We start from the raw sequence: 18001 nt of genomic DNA on the forward strand, positions 1-18001 counted from the left end.
TGAGGAGAGGCTGAGCAAGCTGGGGGTGTTCAGCCTTGAACAGAAGGCTCAGCAGGGAACATCTCCGTATATACGTAAATACCTGATGGGTGGAGCAAAAAGATTAAGACAGGCTCTGCTCAGTGGTGTCCAGGGGAGGTACAACAGGCAAATTGAAAATGCAAATCGAAATACAGGGATTTCCATTTAAACAGAAGAAAAATTGTTTTGTGGTTTTTGTTTTTGGTTTTTTTTTTTTTCCCTGTGAGGGTGGTGAAACAGTGGAACGGGCTGCCCGTTGTGGAGTCCCCATCCATGGAGGTATTCAAAACCTGGTGGGGGACAGTCCTGGATAGCCTGCTGTAGATGACCCTGGTCTGAGCAAGGGGTTGGACTAGATGGTCTCCAGAGGGGCACCAATTCTGTGACTGGGACATTTTACCTAATCACGCCAGCAGTAGTGTGATTAGGTAAGTGCCTATCCAGCTGTAGTGAAATCGACCCTTATCATCTATACTATGATCTCTGACTTTTTTTAAGACTGTGAGTATAAAAAATAATTGTATTGTCATTGTTTTGCTCAATATTCGATGTGTACGTTACAGCTCAGGTAGATGGTGAGTTTTGGAAGTTATGACATGAGAGTTGCCTGTCCCACCTGTGTGTGCTGCTAGCTCAACATCATCTGAGCAGAGCTGCTCCACCAGGTTTGTCCGCGGTGGTCCTTTACCATTTCAAGGTGGCGGTGCAGGGATTAGACTGTTTGCTTTAACTAGTATGGTATGATGGCAAATAAAGTGATAAAAATGAGAATGGCAGTGGCAGCTTCTCCTCAGTTTTAATACTGCTGGGCAGGGACAGCCGTTTTTCCTGAATGCAAACAAAAGCGTGGTTAGTCAGCTCTAAGTCAAGTTCGGCAGGAGCAGGTACTGCTCTTGGAGGAGGTTTTCGTTGAGCCTCTAAGTCCAAAGGAGCACGTTGACATCTGAGCTTGGTTTTGTTTGAGAAGAGATGTGTGGGTTACTGGACTGTACCTGTATGCGCGATCTTTATTTGTACTCATTTGCTTTGCATAAATAAAAATGTTGAATAGGCACCTGCTGGCTTGCTCCTTGCTTTTAAACGGTGTCTTTGTGCCACCTAGTGGACCCTATTTTTTCTAGCGACCGTGGCACATACTTTACAGGTTCGGGTTTCTCCATGGAACTTCTAGATACAGCTCATGAACTCAAAGTGAAAGAATTGCTAATAAGGCCACGTGTTCCTGAAGCCCATCCATCACTTTGCTACTGAGGTTTGTGGCTGCACACTTCCCAGAAATTGTCAGTTCTTAAGGTGGAGAAAAAAAAAAATAATTCTCATTTTAGCTTATATATTCCTCCAGGAAAATGAAAAGATCGACCTTTGTCACGAAAGGTCTGATACAATTGAGCATTTGACCGCTTTGAAGGAATTGGCAAAGGCTGGATTCAGCTCCTTCCTGGTGGCTACTTTTGAAGTTTTCCATCTGTATCACGCAGTTCTCCTGCCTGAGACGTGTAAGTGCTGGGACAGCAGCAAAGCAAAACACAGGAACCCCCCTGAATCCTTCGAAGGAGTGCTGCAAAATTCAGCTCTGGTAATTGAGGTGGTTTGGATCCATATATTTTGGATATAAAAACCTATATGTGTCATTGCTAATGCAAAGGTAGCCGATATAGTTAACAGCCATCTACGTGCCAGATCTGGTGCATAAGCTTCATTTCTGAGTCATCTGTGCCCTGTACACTATGGCGTTAGTCTTGAAGGGACTGAAAAGGGAACGGACTGAACCTCTCACGACTGGTCACCTCTAGAATACTGCAGGTGAAAAAGTGATCCCTAGCGATTAATATTCTTTCCAGAGTCACAGAGCTAGTTTTTTTGCACAAATCACGTCTCACTCAGGAATTCACTGAGCTGGAAATCACTAAGGAGTGGAAGAGTATCAATAAATGCTTGCCTAAACTTACATTCTTCCTTTAAACTACCAACTATTGGTATAAAATGTGTGAGATGGCTTTTAGGGTTGACCCAGCGTGGGTGTTCTTTTTCCGTAAGACCCAGTTCCTTTTGAGAATGCCAGGTGGACTGGTCATGGCTGGGCCAAAAAGTTACAGACAGGCAGGATCCAAAGCTGTACGGCCCTTTTGTCCAGGGAGCATCTGGACCTGAAGAACCGGCTGGCAAAACAGCTTTCTCAGCAGTGGAAGATGGTTAATCACACGATCAATTTGGTTCAAAAAAAGTGGCAGAGTCTGGACGGAATTAAGAGCAGTGTCCAATTTTACCGCATTCTCTTGGGAAACTGGGGAGACCAGTGTCCAGCACCGTAACATCTTGGCGTAGGCAGCTGAACCGGGGGAGCGGGACCCAGCAGAGCCGATGCAGCCGCCGGATTTGGAGGTGCGGGGGAGAAGGGAGGCTGCTCTCTGCGCTGCTGTGCTGGGCAGCCGCTGATGTTCGTTTTGTTCCTTGTAGTTCCTCCCATTTTTTGGTGAACGAAGGGGATAAGCGCTTGGCTGGCTGCAGCACCCGCCAGGCGCCGCGCCCCGGCGCTGGTCTCGCTGTGAGCCGAGTCCCCGGGGCGGCGGGTCCCCCCGCGGCGGGGGCGGGGGCGGGGGCGCGGGACCCCGGTGAACCCGGCTGAACCCGGCTAAACCCAGCCGTGCCCCGTCCTCGCCGACAAAGAAGCCGAACGGTACCAGTCGGCGGGCGCCGGCCGGGATGCGGGAGAGGCGCCGGCGCGGGCCGGGGCGCGGCGCTGCGGGGCGCCCGTGAGCGGCGGCGGCCGCCTCCGACGGGCTGGGCGGCGGCTGCGGCACCGGCACCGGCACCGGCGCGTCCCCTCCGGCGGCACGCGGAGGGCGGACAGGTAGGACCCTGCCGCGCGCGTGTCCCCGCGCAAACGCCGTTGCGGAGCCGGCAGCGGGAGGGAGCCGCGCCGCAGCCCCGCGGCCTCTGCGCCCCCAGCCCCTGCGCCCCCAGCCCGGCGCTCGCGCTCCGCTTCGCTCGGCGCCGGCCGCACCTGGGGGGCGCCGGCCGTGCGGGGCCGCCGCTGTTGCGCGGAGGGCGGGGGCGTGCGGCGGGTGCGGGTGCGGGTGCGGGGCCGCCCCCGGGCCGCGCTGCCCTGCCCTGGCCGGCCGTGCCGCTGGGGCTGCGGGCGCTGTGCCGCCTGCGGGCGCGGGGGCTGCGCGGCGGGGCGGGGGCTGCGCGGGCGGCCGCACACCCCCGCACGGGAGCCGCCACCGGCTCCTGCCCGCCGCCTTTGTTCCGCCGAAGGTGCGAGGGGCCGTGCGGGCGGTTTTCCGAAGGGGCTGCTCGACCGCCGCCGGGGAATCCAACGGCTGGACCCGGCTCCGTCCAATTCCTCCCGGTTTTCCTTTGTTAGCGTTTTCCCGGGGAGTCCTGCATCCTTCCGGCTTTGCCGAAAAGCAGGAGCTGTCAAGGATGACTGGTTCACACGATGCTTCTCCAGAGCGGCATCGCTTTGTTTGCGCTCCCGTAAGCCATTGATCGCACAGCGGCCGGCGCGTTTTAGTGAGCGATGAAATAAACCTGCTGCTTTCCACGGCTGAAGGGCAGCGGCACATCGTGCTCTTCCTCACCCTGCACCTTCACAGCCGGAGCAGGTAAGCTATAGGGGTGGCATTATTCTGCATGGGAAATTGCTGCCTTGCACAGTCTCTTCAGTTAGAAAACGTCTGGTTTAGGACTAGAGATACGTGTAACACATTTTTTTCCCTGTGTCGTTAAGAGATTTTTAATGACTGAAGGTTTGGTGTTTGTTTGTTTGTCTTTTTTTTTTTTTTTAATTAAATTTGCTGGTATTGCTGTGAGTCGATTACAAATCTGCTTCTCTGTTGCTGTAGTACAAGAAACATTATTATGCTTCTACTCTGTCATTTTAACTGTAAAAATGCCCAGTTAAGAACACAGTTCAAGAGATAAATAGAGACCTGGAAACCACAACTGTGCATCCTGAAAATTTAATATGCCTGATAATAATGGCAGTGAAAGTGATCTGCTGGGTGGTGGGGTGGGGGATGGGGGCATGGAGAAAGGGAAGAGTAATTTGCAACCACAGGCCTAATAACAGATATTCTGTCAATAATAGATATATAGATAATACAAGTTAGTTTATCCCTGAAGAGATTTTCTGTACATACCTTGAACAGTGTATAACAATTGCACGAGAAGAGCTCTTTTCCAAGAATCTGAGCTGTTTAAGCTACCCGATAGCAGTAACATGTAGCAGGTCCTATATTTTAACAGATTAAAGAAGATGAACTGGAACCAGAACTGACTTTTATTCAGTATTTAGTAATGCATGCTAGAGAAATTCCCATCACCGAAATAATTCTAATTGTGTCTTGCATAGACAATTAAGTCTTTTATTGATATCAAAATACTAATCGTTGGGCATTAGTGTTATTGTGAATTTCTTCAACAAAGCCAACAATATATTTTAGTCCAGGCAATAGTGAGCAGTTCTGCATATAGCTTACTTTACGTGGTTTGAGTCCAGGTCAGGAATTATCAAAGTGACAAATCCAACTCTGCTTGGCTGCTATCCATTTATCAGATTAGAGATCGTGTTTGGTTTTGAATATTTCATTGCAACAATGAACTTGAATTTAACACTCTGAAGTGTATCAAAACTTTGTATCAAAGTGATCTGTATATTTATTTATGTCCAAGTTTGATGATAGTTACAAGAATTGATTTGAAATCTTTATTAATTAATATGGCACGGAGCAAGGAGGTCGCTGCTGGTTGGTATTGGGTCATTTTTCTCCAATAGGAAAATGTATCTCAGAGCATCCTGTTCTAGAATTAAGGACGCTTTTTAAATATCCATTTGGGCAATCCTGGATTTTAGAGAGAAGTGCTTCACACACGAGTGATGATTGGGTTTTTTTCCTATATGCTGTATAATGGGATTTTTGAAAGTGCACTGGTGTCAGACACAGTTGGTGTAAAGTGTGAATGTCTTGCTGTGTTCTGTGCTAAGACATTGACTTCCCCGCCCCAAAGTTTGTTCCTTACAGGTCTTACTATTATAGGTCTTACTTTGGTCTGTTTTCTTGCAAGGGTTATGCAGGTAGTAGCAGTGATGAATTGGTAATGCATCAGGTAAATTTATTTTTTTTTTAACATCCACTTCCTGAAAACTTGAACAATATTTATTTACTTTTTAAAGGGACTGTTGCTTTGGTAATAGTATCTCATTTTAGTTGCAGATACTAAAGGCAGCCTTTTTAGTTTCACACTTCTGATTACAGCTGTCAGAATAACTTTCATGGTTTCTCCTGCTTTGTTTCTTAGTCACTCTGAATACTATTTTGCCAGGTACCTCAGTCGCTGAAAATTGACATATCTGTGTGAGTAATGTAGCTTAGGGTTATTTCAATTTATACCTACATTCCTGCTGGAGACATGTCAGGTAAGCTCTTTTTAACTAAGGAGTACATGGCATAATCAGTGTTGGATGAAATGTCATGATGAGTTTATGAACATGAATATATTTGCTTGTTGTTTTACAATGAAGTCTAACAAACAGAATTTTTATTTAGAGAGCGTAAGCTTAAATGACTGCGTTCTGGCTTTTTTTCCTCTCAAGCCAAAAGACGAATTTTTTTCTTTTCCATTTTCTGAATTATTCATGTTTGAAATAGCTGACTGATTGTTAGGAGGGATTTTTTTTCTTCCCTTGCACAAAATCAATGCACAACCTTTATTCCGTAAAAGCCCAGATAAAAGCCTTATAGCAAATATGGATAAGCCTACCACTGGCATGCTAGAAAAGTACAACTGATTTCTTTAGAATTAAGAGATTCAGGGCAAATGAAGTTGCATAACAGCTTCCATCAGTGTGATGTAAATGTTGAGATGCTCTAAAGACCCATATATTGTCATTGATCCCATGTACTGGAGTAAGATTTAATAACGTTGTATGAAGTGCACATTAGAATAGAATTAATTGGTTTCAAATAACGTGATAGAAGGCAACCTAAAGTTACAGTCTCAACTTTACATTAGTGCTTCCACTGGAAGGGCCAAATTCTGCTCTTTTTTACAATCTATTATTTAAATCAATTAGTGATGAATAACAAGTGTGTTTGTTTCAATGGAGACTCTGTGAGTTCTGTCTTTAGGAAACAATGAGATGCTGTGTAGGTCGTATGCTTTTTGTTTCCCATTACTTCCTGAAGCTACTTTCACTCCTTTGATTCTCTGGGTTGCATACCACATGATTTTCTTGTTTTAGAACTAGAATATGTTTTGTCAGAAACATGCAGCATTTACGCTTTACATTCAGCATTTACACTTATATTGTTGAAGTCTTACAAAGAAATAAATTTGACTTGTAACAAATAATATTTAATTAATACTCTTCAAGAGCCAGCGTGTCACGTGGGCTGAATGACAGTGATTTGTTAATTAAGTTTGGTGGGAAGAAAAATGTAAAGATCTTGCTGCATATTTTCCTGGGTAAGTGGCTTATGCTGCAGTTGCACTACACATTAAATGAAGATGATTCAGATGCCGCTATAAATGTATGAAGTATATAAATACATTTTTAAACATAGTTCAGTTTCTCCTGTATATACGCATGCTGTATGCCAAGTTACAGAAATACAAGTTTCAGGCCTCTAATAAGGCCATTTGAGAAAATACTGTCATATTCAGCTGATTTTAGTTCATGGGACCAAGTGATGTATCTAAGTAAGGGTAGTTACAACTTTTTTGTTGACTATCTTCATTTGCAATAACCAAAACATACAGTCAAACCTGTTAAGTCAAACACTTCACATCCCAATGATGCTTTGAAAGGGGTAAGCTTATAATTTTAATACCAACACATATGCAAGCTTTAATTTCTTCATGTTTATTGCCTTAAGAAAAACGATGTGAAAGTGCTCTGAATAGGTAAAAGCTTTCTTTGTGCTTTAGGGTCTGAGCGTGCAAAATGTTGTGCATGTTGCTGACCTGCTTGAACATCTTTTTCATTACTCAGTGTGTTTTGAAAGTCAGCAGTCAGACTTGGGCAGCTTCATAAAGCAGCTTAATCTAGTGATTTGTGGTGAGACTTCTGTAGGAGGATGCTGCACGCAAGAGATTACGTTTATTGCTAAAGTTGAAATGTGGAGGGAGTGTAATGAAAGAATTAAAGTGAACTGAACCGTACAAGATAGTGACTTTCATGTCACTCTTCAGAGAAAGTTCGTTTTCTTCAAAGTAACATGCTATCTTTCTCTGTGGCCTTTGATAAAGACACATTTGAAACATTTTAGCATAGGGGGGGAAAGAAGGGAAAAAAAAAAAGAAAAAAAAAAAAAGAGGTACAGCAGTGGTCTGGGGAACAGTTTGGCCCAGAAGAGAAAAATAGTGATAGAAAGCCCTGTGAATCCATAGTATCTGTTGTTGCACACATGATATTGTTGGGTTGGGTGCCACCATCTGCCAACAAAATTGAAATGTCTTCCCCATTGTAAAGGCTCTTTTCCGTTGCTTATAACTTTGCCAAGTTTTAAGCATGTGGGCTGTAGTTCATCACATATCCTTATGACTCAGGATAATTTTTGTTTTAATTCACCCAAATGGTTAATTGAGAATTAATACTCCTTACAAAAAAATAATAAAAATTCTAAGACCTTTTGGAACCAGGGTATTGTCCTTCTGGTTTGTATCTAGGCTCCAGATCCTGCTAAGGCAGCGTACTATTGTCAAAGATCTGCATTTTTACTGTCTTTATGAAAACCTGCTCAATTTTTCTTTAAAGATGTCTTATATCTTTAGAGTACTGTAGTTTTTACACATTCACCTGTGCAAACTTCAGCAAACAGAATGGGAGATTACATGTTTATCCAGTACTCGGTACTGCAGAGTATTTCAGACAGTGATCTCGGTGGTGCTGGCTACATCTGCAGTTGACATCTGATTGGGGAGGAACTGTGAATATACTGGAGATGGAATTAAAATTAAGTTGTTCAACAGGACAAAAATAATTGTAGTTATCAACTGTATAAGGAAGGGTTTGGGTGGTAATTCTTTAGAAGAGCTGTGGTTTACAGTAGATTACTTGAAGAGTTGCTGTAATACAGACAAACACTGTATTGTGATATATATATAGCACGCCAGCGTGGAAGACACGAGATGTGATACTTCCACACTGTGTAACAGTCCTCCTCAGCTGTAACACCATCCAGCTGGGGTGTACACTTCAGGAAAGATGTGGATGAATTGGAGAGAATCCAGAGAAAAGGAATGAAAATAATTAAAGCTTTAGGAAAATATGACCTCTGAAGGAAGGTTGAAAAGCCTGGAGTTGTTTCAGCTCCAATGAAAGAAGAGTGGCAGGGTGACAAGGCATGTTAACTTTGTAATGTCACAAAGCTATTGTGAAGCAATTCATGCCTGTGCTCAACCAGATGATGCATACTGGGTTCAGCATTAATGAAACTGAAGCAATGGAATGGATTACTGAATTGGGATCCTCAGGATTTTGACATAATTATAAGTTGTTTGAATATTAGTCAGGAACAACATAAATACGGTTGAATTCTTTCTAGAGCAGTGTGGTGGAACATCTTACTCTGGGGTCTCTTCTAGCCTTTACGAATCCTCAACATCTCTGCTCTCTGGTGTTGATCAATCGTACCTTGTCTCCACACAAATGTCGTGGCTGGCAGGATTGCTTGTATGTGATGTCTCCAAAGTGAGCAGGGGTGTGACCAGAGAGGTTCAGAATTTTCTCTATAATCTCTTGCTTAGGATCAAGGCTGATATCCACTCCTCTCTTCTTTCATAGTGGTTCCTCTGCTGGTCTTGGGCAGAAAGTATGAGGGTCAAAGGGCTAGGTGGCTTTGGGAGGAAGCTGAGATCCAGGCAACGTAGGGAAGGGGACGAATGGAGGGCATGGGTACACATTTCACTAGAAATTGCGCTATGTGATGAGTAGGATAGTACGCGAACACAGGACATGAATGTGAAGGGGAGCTAAGACTTCATGGCAGATGACTGGGACTTGGTAAAGAGTAGGCCAGGGGTCCTCAAACTTTTTAACCAGGGGGCCGGCGCACGGATGCAGTGGCAGGCAGCCATCTGCGGCTGCTTGGTTCCCCCCCCAACCCCCGGCAGGGGGGGGGGGGGGGTGTCTGTAAATACCGCGGGCCGTAGTTTGAGGACCCCTGGAGTACGATATAGAGTTAACTAGTAGTTGGAAAGTCTGGTTGCTGGCAGAGACTCTCAATATACCAGAAGCCTTGAAAAGTGCAAATTGGGATTGTGAAAGTAAGAAGATGACAAAGAGCCAAGACAGAGGAGATCACACAACTGGGAAAGTCACGTTGGAGACTATGGGGCAGAAGTAATTAAAGGTTGGAAGAAAATGGCAAAGACTTTCTTCTGAAGATTAAATGGTCTTCTAAACCTTAGCTGAGAACCTACAGTTGTCTTAGCATTTGGGCTTTGGGAGATCCATTATAAGTGACTTCTTGGTCTTTTCAAGTGGAGAATGACCACCTGTTACTGCATCAGCTGTTCTGTAATCCCAGATAACAGAGATCAGTGCCTGGGTTGTAAAGACCATACTGCACCTTGGTGCTCCTGTTTTTTTTTTCAATATTTTCCTGCATTTTTCAATTTATTTTTTTTTTAATTTTTTTTTTTTTTTTGGCAAAGAGGATTGCCAAGTTTGCAAGTGAAAGAAAGCAATGCTGGGACTGAAGTTTCCTTTAGCCTTTTTGTATGTATTTATTTTAACTCAATCTTTAACGTTATTACTGAATTTTCTTTTGGTCACATAACCCAAGCTTTACCAAGTGCAGAGAGTGGATCTGCCTTCAGTGTGAATCACAGCTGTGTGCTGAAGGAAGCTATGATCTCTGGCATCTGTGGCATTTCTTGCGGAAGCAGGAAGATATCTGGTGAAATCGAAGCAGGAGGTGGCTTAATTAAAATATTTTTCACGCACTCAAATGAAAAGCTTAGCTAAAGGCACCAAAAACTCATTAAGGCTTGCTATTGCTATTCTCACTTTTTAAAATGTTTGGGGTTTTGCTTCAGTGGGTAATAGTGATGTACATAAAAGACCAGGTCCTAATTCCCATCTAGCCCAGTGTGAAGCATTAGGACCTCCCCAACCCTTGCAAATGACATGAAAACGAGCTGCTGTTTATGGCAAGATCGAAATGTAAGCTTTTGCTTCCCATGCTGCTTCTAGTGGCAAATAAGGCACTTTTTCATACTTTACTTTAGGAGAAATCTTGTACTTGGACTTCACAGAACTATCAGAGTACGTAAATTGCTAGGGAAAGAAAATGAGCCTGATTTTTCTTGTTCTTTCAGGATCCTGTTCCAAGCTTGTTAGATATTTTGCAGTAGCCTACGCTGGCCCATCTGGGGGCTATAATGATGAACGGTGCCATACTGCTCTCAGCCCAGAAGCTTTGGCAGTCATTGCTTCCTCCGGTGCTCGTGTTTGGAGGAAGGACAGGCACCCTCAGCTCGTATGTGTGGGTTTCGATGTTCTTTGCAACCACCCTGTTCTAACATCCCCTGTTGACAGTGCAAGGGTGGATTGTATTAAACAACCCTGCTGTGTTTTTTCTGGTGAGTAGATTAATCTTTCAACCACCCACACAGCCTGCTGGATACTGTCACAAGTTACTGGGGTCTGGTATCCCGATACCAACACCTGATATTTGACAAACTGCATGCTTTGGGTGATTGTGTTTCCTCAGATAAGGTGAGGGGAAAAAGAAGTAGGTAAGCTTTGGAACACACAAGCGTTTCTTCAGATGTGAAGCAAAGGCTCTGTTTAGCCTGGGGTTACATCCCTTCGGACACCTGCCTGCCGGAACACCCTTTCCAGCAGTTAAACGATGGATTCCCGCTCACCTTTCCTGGCACGCTTGTGATGGGTTAACGCCAGCCAGCAACTAAGCCCCACACAGGTGCCCGCTCACTCCCCTGCCTGATGGGATGGGGAGAGAATCAGAGGGGTGAAAGTGAGAAAACTTGTGGGTTGAGATAAAGACAGTTTAATAGGTAAAGCCAAAGCTGTGCACACGAGCAAAGGAAAACAAAGAATCCATTCATCACCTCCCACCAGCCTGGAGATGTCCAGGAAGGCAGGGCTCCATCATGCGTAATAGTTACCTGGGAAGACAAATTGCATCATTCCAAACATCTCCCCCTTCCTTCTTCCCCAGCTTTACATGCTGAGCATGACGCCATACAGTACAGAACATTCCTTTGGTCAGCTGGGGTCAGCTGTCCCAGCTGTGCCCCCTCCCAGCTCCTTGTGCCCCCCCAGCAGTGAGCAGGCAGAGGTGAGGGGCAGAAAGCCCTTGGCTCTGTGTCAGCACCACTCAGCAGTAACGAAAACATCCCTGAATTATCAACACTGTTTTCAGCACAAATCCCAAACATAGCCCCGTATTAGCTACTGTGAAGAAAATTATCTCTGTCCCAGTCAAAGCTAGAGCACATGCATCAGGAGCCTTCCCAGCCAGAGGCTGGGTCAGTAAGAGGCGGATGCGCTGTAAGCCAGCAGTGCCACTGAAATAACTTTTTTCTCAGCCCAGGAACTATTTTACATTGTCAGAATGAAAGACAAGATGAAGATGCATTTGTGACTCTGACAGAATGCCTAATGCTTTTGTTTGTCAAACAGAATGGTGGCAGTGGCATTTGTTGCTAGACCACATTTTGCACCATTTTACCTGCAGCGTGCCTGTTTACAAATTGCAGCTTGACTGGTTTGAGAAACCACCCTCCATTTGCTGTAGTCCAGATCCAAAACCAGTACAGAGTGATGCCATTTCAGCTCTAGGTGGCTCTCAGATTGTCTTCCAGGGTATCTGTGACAATGGCTGTCCATTTTCAAGCATGCGGGGTGGCTCTTCACTCTTACAGCAGTGACTGATCAGCAACAGGCAGTTCTTCTGGGCTGGAACAGTCTGTGGCTTTGGTTCTTTGATTCTTATGGTCACACCAAACATAAGGAACACCTCGTCTCGTGGTGCACTGCAGGCCAGGCTTTCCAAGTATTGTCCTAGGCTTGATGACTGGCAGCTGACCTGGAGATAGGTCCACTGAGGACCAAAGGACATACTCTGCTTACTTTACTTCGCTTACACTTGATGTTTTGTCAGCACTGGACAAGACAGGAGTTTATGCTTATGCGAACGTGACTGCATACTTAGGTGAACTTTGCCATGTATACAGATTTGCCAGTGTTACATTTGGCTTTGTACTGTCATGGCTCAGAAAGTGTTGTGGTGGAAGGATGATCACAATTTTGCAGTCAGATTTGAACTCTTGTTTTGATTACGGGAAGTCCTGTCCAATGTTGGTAGGAATGCTTCTTCATCCCTCACCCTCATCTCTTCTCTTGTCAGGAAATTATTGAGACTCATCAGATCATCAAACAGCGATTTTTGTCTCACAGGCTCTGTGTGGTCCAGCAGACGATCTGAATCACTTCAAGCCAATGGGCCACGAGTCAGACAGCATTTTAAGAACTGATTTTTGGAACTGAAATTTTAAAGTCAGTCTTGTTTTCCATGGAGACACAGTGGGATAAGGAGTGTGCTGCCCACAAATAATGTTGGAGTCAAAGGTTCTATTTTTAACCAGAGTTTATTTACATAAGTGCACTGAGTATGTGAATGTGCATAGAAGACTCTATACCCTGAAGAAACTCTAGTTGCTGGTGAGCAACTTTCCTTTCCATCTCCATGGATTGTCTGTGTTTAATATGTTCACATGGGGTCCTAAATTCTGTGTTCTTCAGTTAGGAGTTTTAACTAATTTTAATTAAATCCAATTAATAGAATTGCTTAACATTATGACTGACTGGAGTTGACAGTTATGTTTTAAATATGTCAATATCCACATAGTGTTAAGTTGGCTCAAAAAAGCAAGCACGGATATTTTAAATTGCACACCCATAATTAGTGACTATGTTTTTACCATAGTTTCATGTGTGTCTCTACTTCTGCCAAATAGCACAAGAACATCCCTCTTGCTTCCAGGGTGTTCTGCAGTGTTGACTCTTCCCATCAAGATTTGTTTGTCCCAGGGGTCAGTCTGTCTTAATGGCTCCTTTTGATCTTTGGCAGCCTTTAGCTCTCTGAGATTTACGCTATGTGGTAGTGCTGCTGGTGGCACAGGGCACAACTGACTGTGGGTGTCTAATCGCACTTCTCCTGGGGACCAGCCTCACTCAGTGTTGCCCAGCCACACTGAATTGCGTATTGAATTTGTCATGCACATTCCTTTTTGCAGAACTTTATTGCACGTGGCAAACATATCCTATAATGGGCAACGGAGTCCAAGCGTCCAACCTACAAAAGCCCAAGCAATGTCTCTCAGTTACACGCAATCGGCTCTTTACAGGTTGTATCATGGACTCTGCTGCTGGTTATGATCTTTTATTGTGTAGCTCTTACAAATTTCAGTTGAACACTTTTGCCATGTGCAAACTACTGATGCAAGTTCCCTGCATTAGTAGCACCATTAAGTCTTTTCATGTTATGTAGCTGTCAGAAGGTGTCATGCTTATCTTGCCCCTGCTTCAGTTGCACAGCTATAGCAATTAACATAATTTTATCTATTTTCTGTATGGAGAAAAATATGTCCTATAAATTATAAATATTTATGTACTGTAGGTCTGCATCTAGATCTGCATCTGCACCTGAAGCATACTGATGGTACGCTACTGGCTGCACTAGAAAGGTTGGTGAGGAACTGAATCATTTGATCTTCAGAGCAGAGCATAACCACTCTGTGACAAATCAAGCCTTCGTTTCTAAACAAGGAGAAAAAATCCTGCCCACTGTCAGCTTCAGTTTTTCTGTTCTCTAACCTGTTAGTACTTATGAGCAATAATGATGATTTTAAGTAATGCTGTGGGTACAATATCATGTGTGTTTGGGTATCATTGGGCAAATTCGTGCAGTGTTTTCCCTTTTTTGGTCAATCTGAGGCTGTCAGGTAGATGTCTCCTGGTCTTTATAGCTGCTGTCTGTAATTCACTTTACTCTTCGTCTTATGTGTTTTCTTTACTTCGGCGGTGAAGGCCTCAAAGTTAGCCAAAATATGAACATTTTTATTTTTGAGAGACAGCTAATATTCTAAATACCTGAACTGACACATTTAGGATTTTCAGAAAAACTTCATTTTAAAATAAAATGTTTTTTTTTTTTTAAATTTAAGATAACCCTAACTGAATTTTAAGGAAATTGTACTAGATTCCTAAAGAAAAATGGATTTCCTAAAACAAAACCGGAATCCCAACCTTCTTTGCCAGGAGGCAAAGAAAAAAAATAATCCAAGAACACTATTGACAAGGCCTTTTTTCAATACTCGCTCCAGCTTGGCAGTACTCTATGATGTAGTATACAATACTGAGCTCATAATTTAAAGCTCTAGAGCATTATAAGTTCAGCACTTGCAGACTATGAAGTTGCTTTGCCCACAGTGAAGCAGAAGGAAAATGGGGATAATAGGGGAAACACCCCAGGAAACTCTTTGGTTTGGCTTTAACTCTTGTCATTTAGTAAATCAATTGAATTCCCTTCTATCCTGTCTTCCAAATGAACAAACAACGCACACTTCCCAAAGTCCTGCCTTTTTCCTTTGTTTTTTTTTTTGTTCTTTTTAACTTCAAAGATACAAACACAAAAGGAATTCTAGCACTAATATATTTTTTTTTCAAATGTAGAGTCTACATCTGTGGTTCTAATTATTAGGACCTTTTAAATTATATAATAATGTATTATTCAAATATTATAACACAGTAAACAGGTGTGTATATATAAATACACAAGTGTATTGTTAAATATAATTTAATGAATAATATAAATAACGATTATCTGGAATAACATGTTAGGGAAATCACTTCACAGACCAAAATTTCACATGCTGCCGCTAGCCTGCCTATTCCTGGTTCTGCCGTCCCTGTGCAAATACCAGCCTTACAACACCTGCTTAAAAGGCACCTCACTGCGCTGCCACCCCACACTGCTAGCGCTGGGAAAGGAGATTTTGTCAGGGAGAGAGATGCACCAGTGTGGGAGCAGAGGCAGCAGGTGCAAGGTTTCACTACATGGTCATCGGTGCTTGCAGGAGGTGTGCCAGATTTGCTTGAGGAAAGAGGCAAAAGGAGTGTGTATCTCTGTTACATACCTCCGAAGTGAGGTCTGCTAAGAGGTGGTGGGGTCAGCACAGCACCTGGCGACCCGTGAGTTACTCTTCTATGTATGTTTCCACTGCTGTTTCTTGGAGAGCCTCAGTGCTCTCACACCTGAGAGATTTGGTCCAGCAGGGAAAGCTGCTGGTGCCAGAGTTTCAAGAAATAGGTAGCTGTACCATCATGCGTAGACCTGCAAATGGTGGCAAGGCAAGCGTGCTTGGGGACCGGTGCCGGGAAGGTCTCTAGCAGTGTTTAATCATTCAAAGAATTATCTGGTGACCTTCACGTGTGCGTTTTGTATGTGTTTGCTTTTGGTCTCGGTGCTCGGGTGGATGGAGCTTGTGCTGAATTCTGCCTCTGCTCTTTGTGCCCTTGGGGGCAGTGGTGCCAGCTTTGCACTTCTCAGCAATTAATTGCAATTACCCATTGTCCTCTTATCACTTGAAATTTTCAACTCTTTCCTGTGATTTTAAGGCCAGAAGGTTTTGTTAACCTGTCAGCCTCCAAACAAAGAGGCCACCTGGATTTCTGCTTTATGCACTTTCCTGACTGCGAGTGTGATATTTATTTTTTTAAGCCCTGTTAACTGTATTTGTAGGACCATGCATTGTTGGTCTCAGCTAGCAGAAAGGAGGCAGCTTGGGCTTTTTTTTCCAAACCATCTTTTAAATTTGCAGAAAAAACTCCTTGGTATAAAGAGTTATCAAATTTCAATAATTAAACTATTAATTTTCAGTAATTTATAATATTAATAATATAATAACATGTATTTAGTGGTGTGTCGCAAGTGCTGCATTGTTTAGTATTGCAGTTAATGTGAGAAGGGAAGCAAATAACTGATGTCGGACTTTTCCCAGGGAGGTAAGAAGCCGAAGACATTAATTTCTTGGTGAAACATATCCATATATTGTATTTTTTAATCTTTCACTATATGGGGATGGGAAGCTGTCTTCTGTTTCAATACAGAAACATGAGGAACAAAAGCTCAAAGACTGTTTTCAGGCTTCTCATTGGGTGATTTAAATCAGAAAAAGAGACTGATTACACTGTGTGCTGACACCTTGTAATCTTCTGGAGTTGGTAACTGAAGAAAGTGAGCTCTGCTCTTCTTTTACTGTTCAAAGGTTGCCCTCCAAAAACATTCCAGTGATGTTTACCTTTGATACAACTGTTAAGCACGACCAGAGACCCCCATGAAGTGGGAAGCAGATGCAGATGGCTGCAGGCAACTGCAGGTATCCAGGAGTCAGCTCTTGACTCCTGATGGTTTTTAGAGCAGGGATGGAGTCGCACCGATACATTGAAATAGCTGCATGAGTGAATCTATAGCTTAAGTGCATTTTCTGTCTTTGTGAGGTTTTGGATTTTAGTAGAGGAATTAATGTCTTATGGCAGCTTTGAGCTTCGGGAAAGCAAAACACTACTGTCATGCACTGCCAGTGATGTTGCCAGGAAGGATATTTGAGTAATGTGAATTTTGCAGAATAGTGTTAAACTTAAGAATATAAGAAGACTCAAACTAACCAGTTCATTAATTATTTCAGCATCACTTTCCAGCTTCCCTTTTGACCCTTTCATCCTTTCCCAAAGAAATCTGAGTGTCTCATAAGCTGTGCAGCGACTTTTTTCCCCCTGTAATTACTTCTGCTAATGTTTTATTATTTCTTATTTTTGTATAAATCATCTGTCAGGGATAATACTGGTGTCAAGTGTGACAGCTTGCATGCACAGATCCTAGACGTGGGTGATGGTGGCAGCAATGGTGACCTTTAGCTGAATTCCTCATCAGGTGCTGCAGGAACCTGGTTAGAGGGGCATTTTCCACTTGCGTGGAGGTCTGGCCTCTAGGTAATTTTTGCTGGACTTTCTTATCCTTCACCAAGATCTGGAAGTCTGCTCGGTCAGTTTTGTTAAAATATAATGCCCAAAGTAAATAAATGAAATTGCAGCTGGTTAGTAGGTTTAAAAAATAGGGAGGACAACCTCACTGCGCAAGGTGATGGACGAGAAAGAGGCTGTCAGGTTTGGATGTTCTGTCACCTCCTTCATCTTTCCCATAGAGAGAGAAGTACGTGGGCTTCTCGTGCAGTGGATAGCCATGTATTTTGGTGTATGTGGTCAGGCTGGGGAGTAAAGAGAGTGCAGGCACAGAGGCTGGGCTGTTAAAATAGCAGTTTGCCACTTAGGTGATTCTCAAGGTAACCCTCTTAGTCTGTGCTGCTGAGCCTGGATCCCCCAGATAAATCTATCTTTATTTTACACATGGGGAAAAATGCATGCAGTTACCAGTAAATGACATGATAGCTTTCACACTTAAAATGGCAAAAATTCTGATCTAAAGTATGGGATACATTTCTGTCCCTATGTAGATCCTGGGTCCTGGCACAGGCAGCTGCTGGCCCAGTTCCCTGATACACTGTCTGATAAAAAGGCAGAAAAGCCCTGCCGAGCATGAGCGAATGCCACTGCTGGGATGGCTCCACCGGTCAGCAGGTTTTATCCTGCCTGTGAAATGCTCTGTTAGGTTTATAAAAGATTAAAAGGAGAAGCAGCACCGTGCTGCACATATATTTGCTTTCTTGTCAGCCACATATGTTGTCTCCACCTGACTGACCATGGTACTTCTGTTCTTTCTCTGAGTTGCTGCTATTCTTGTAACTTGCACCTAATTTCTATTTTTTCATTTTTCTGATGAAGGAATGCCTAAGATTTTGCTAATGTGCAATACATACTGCCTCATTCTTTCAGCTTTCATACAATCTAGTCTTACTTGGCATGGAGTCTTCTCAAAAAATA

At 43.6% G+C, this 18001-nt stretch overlaps 1 protein-coding gene across 2 annotated transcripts in view; it reads left to right on the plus strand.

The window, feature by feature from the left end:
* The first annotated feature begins 2619 nt into the window (after nt 1–2619).
* The window catches only part of CRACD (capping protein inhibiting regulator of actin dynamics), a 132031-nt gene continuing 116649 nt past the window's right edge, over nt 2620–18001 (plus strand). Inside the window, exon 1 of one of the 2 annotated variants that reach the window (XM_055795424.1) lies at nt 2620–2872. The gene's annotated coding sequence lies outside the window, so the exon portion shown is untranslated. Of the gene's footprint in view, nt 2873–3151; nt 3630–18001 lie in introns of those variants that run through there. The other variant, XM_027779279.2, reaches the window with a different exon arrangement.

Source organism: Falco peregrinus, chromosome 2, assembly GCF_023634155.1.
Source record: "Falco peregrinus isolate bFalPer1 chromosome 2, bFalPer1.pri, whole genome shotgun sequence".
Classification (NCBI taxonomy): Eukaryota; Metazoa; Chordata; class Aves; order Falconiformes; family Falconidae; genus Falco; species Falco peregrinus.